Below are 3575 nucleotides of genomic sequence, written 5' to 3' on the forward strand. Positions count from 1 at the left end.
AATATTTTCTTTACTTACATTTCAAATGTTATCTCCTTTATCAGTTTCCCCTCTAGAATCTCCTTATCCTCTCCCCCCCCATCTCTAAGAAAGTGTTCTCCCACCCACTCCCACTCATCTCCCCACCTTGGCATTCTTCTACACTGGCATATTGAGCCTTCACAGGGCCAAGGACCTCTCCTCTCATTGATGCCTGATAAGCCTATCCAGCAACGTATGTTGCTGGAACCATGGGTTCCTCTATTTGTATTCTTTGGTAGGTGGTCTAGTCTTTGGGAGCTCTGGGTGGGTCTGGTTGATTGATATTGTTGGTCTTCCTGTGGGGTTGCAACCCCCTTGAGCTCCTTCAAGTCCTTTTTCTAACTCCTCTATTGGGGACCCCTTTCTCAGTCCAGTGGTTGGTTGAGAGCATTCAACACTATATTTCTCAGGCTCTGACAGAGCCTCTCAGGAGACAGCTATATCAGGGACCTGTCAGCATGCACTTGACATCCACATTATTGTCTGGGTTTGGCGACTGTATATAGGATGGATCTTCACAGTCTCTGGATGGTCATTTCTTCAGTCTCCGCTCCCAATTTTGTCTCTGTATTTCCTCCTGTGGATGTTTTGTTCCCCTTTTAAAGAAGGACTGAAGCATTGCTTCTTTGGACTTCTAACTTCTTGAGCTTCTTGTGGTCTGTGAATTGTATCTTGGATAATCTGAGCTTTTGGGCTGATATCTACTTATCAGTGGGTGCATACCATGTGTATTCTTTTTGTGATTGGGTTACCTCACTCAGGATGATATTTTCTAGTTCCATCCATTAGCCTAAGAATTTCATGAAGTCATTGTTTTTAATAGCTGAGTAGTACTCTATTGTGTAAATGTATCACATTTTCTGTATCCATTCCTCTGTTGATGGATATCTGGGTTCTTTTCAGCTTCTGGCTATTATAAATAAGGCTGCTATGAACATGGTAGAACATGTGTTTCTGTTATATGCTGTTATATGCCCAGGAATGGTATAGCTTGGTCTTATGTAGTACTATGTCCCATTTTCTGAGGAACTGCCAGACTGATTTCCAGAGTGGTTGTAAACAACACAATAGTCACAAGCAATATAAAATTCCTTGGTGTGACTCTAACCAAGGAAGCAAAGATCTATATGACAAGAACTTCACATCTCTGAAGAAAGAAATTGAAAAAGATCTCAGAAGATGGAATGATCTATCATGCTCTTAGATTGGCAGGATTAATATAGTAAAAATGGCCATCTTGCCAAAAGTAATCTATAGATTCAATGCAACCCTCATCAGAATTCCAACTCAATTCTTTATAGAGTTAGAAAGAACAATTTGCAAATACATTTGGAATAACAAAAAACAAACAAACAAACAAACAAACAAACTCAGGAGAGCAAAAATTATTCTCGACAATAAAAGAACTTCTGAGGGAATCACGATCCCCAACCTCAAGCTGTAGTACAGAGTGATCGTGATAAAAACTGTATGGTATTGGTACAGAGACAGGCAGGTAAATCAGTCGAATGGAATTGAAGACCCAGAAATGAACCCACACATCTATGGTCACTTGATCTTTGACAAAGAAGCGAAAACCATCCAGTGGAAAAAAAAGACAGCATTTTCAACAAATGGTGTTGGTTCAACTGGAGGTCAGCATGCAGAAGAATGCAAATCAATCCATTCTTATCACCCTGTACAAAGCTCAAATTGAAGTGGATCAAGGACCTCCACATAGAACCAGATACGCTGAAACTAAAAGAATAGAAAGTGGGGAAGAGCCTTGAACACATAGGCACAGGGAAAAATTTCCTAAACAAAACACCAATGGCTTATGCTTTAAGATCAAGAATTGACAAATGGGACCTCATAAAATTGCAAAGCTTCTATAAGGCAAAGGACATTGTCAATAGGACAAAACAGCAACCAACAGATTGAAAAAAGATCTTTACCAATCCTATATCCGATAGAGGGCTAATGTCTAGTTTATTCAAAGAATTCAAGAAGTTAGACCCAAGAGAATCAAATAACCCTATTTATTTTTTTTATTTTTTGTCTTCAAAACAAGATTTATTTTTTTTTTAACATGAAAATACATGGAAAATACATTGGTCTCTTATCTGTTACAAATAAGACTCAAATTATTAATCATAACAAGAAGTGTTTCTTGAGATATTTCCATCTACACAAAAGACTAACAGCTTATTATTTTTTTTAAAGATTTTAAACATTTTTTGCTTAAAATTATACATTTTTGTCAGTACTGTTTTTTCAGACATTAAAATAAATTTTACATAAAACCATGTGAATATGTTTTTTAGTCAGTACTTGATTTTTTTCAAGGGCTTGACAGTATGCATTGAAAACGTACTAGTTGCAATAAGCGTAAAGTACATGCAAAACAAAACGCAACATGGAAACAGTCAAAGTCTTCTTGTTTTGTGAATATATGTATAGTTTTTGTTTTCTTTATTTCTTGGACTTCATACAGTCTGTGAGTTGTTTCTGGGGGAGTGCAAGCCTCTGGGGTTAGCATCCCACTATCAGTGACTGCATATTATGTCTGTTCTTTTGTGACTGGGTTATCTCACTCAGGATGATCTTCTCTAGATGCAGCCATTTTCTTAAGAATTTGGTTAAGTCATTGTTTCTGGTGGCTGAGTAGTATTCCATTGTGTATATGTACCACAATTTTTGTATCCATTCGTCTTCTGAAGGACATCTGGGTTCCTTCCAGCTTCTGGCTATTATAAATAGAGCCGCTATGAACATTGTGGTGCATATATCTTTGTTGTGTATTAAAGTGTCTCTGGGGTATATGCCCAGAAGTGGAATAGCTGGGTCTTCAGGTAGTACTATATCCAATTTTCTGAGGTATCGCCAGACAGATTTCCAGAGTGGTTGTATTAGCTTGCAACCCCACCAACAGTGAAGAAGTGTTCCTATTTCTCCGCAGCCTCGCCAGCATCTGCTGTCATCTGAGTTTTGGATCTTAGCCAATCTGACTGGTGTGAGGTGGAATCTTAGGGTTGTTTTGATTTGCATTTCCCTGATGGCTAAGGATGTCGAGCACTTCCTCAGATGTTTCTCGGCCATTCGGTGTTCCTCAACTGAAAATGATTTTTTTAGCTCTGTACCCCATTTTTTAATAGGGTTATTTGATTCTCTGGTGTCTAGCTTTTTGAGTTCCTTGTACACCTTGGATATTAGGCCTCTATCTGATGTGGTGTTGGTAAAGATCTTTTCCCATTCTGTTGGTTGCCGTTTTGTTTTCTTGACGATGTCCTTAGCCTTACAGAAACTTTGCAATCTCATTAAGTCCCATTTGTTAATCTTTGACCTTAGAGTTTGAGCCATTGGTGTTTTGTTCAGGAAATTTTCTCCTGTGCCTATGTGTTCTAAGGTTTTCCCTACTTTCTCATCTAATAGTTTCAGTGTATCTGGTTTAATGTGGAGATCTTTAATCCACTTACACTTGAGCTTTGTACAAGGAGATAAGAACGGGTCTATTTTCATTCTTTTGCATGTTGAGTGCCAGTTGGACCAGCACCATTTGTTGAATAGGCTGTCCT

Source organism: Micromys minutus (genome assembly GCF_963924665.1).
Source record: "Micromys minutus genome assembly, chromosome: 17".
NCBI lineage: Eukaryota > Metazoa > Chordata > Mammalia > Rodentia > Muridae > Micromys > Micromys minutus.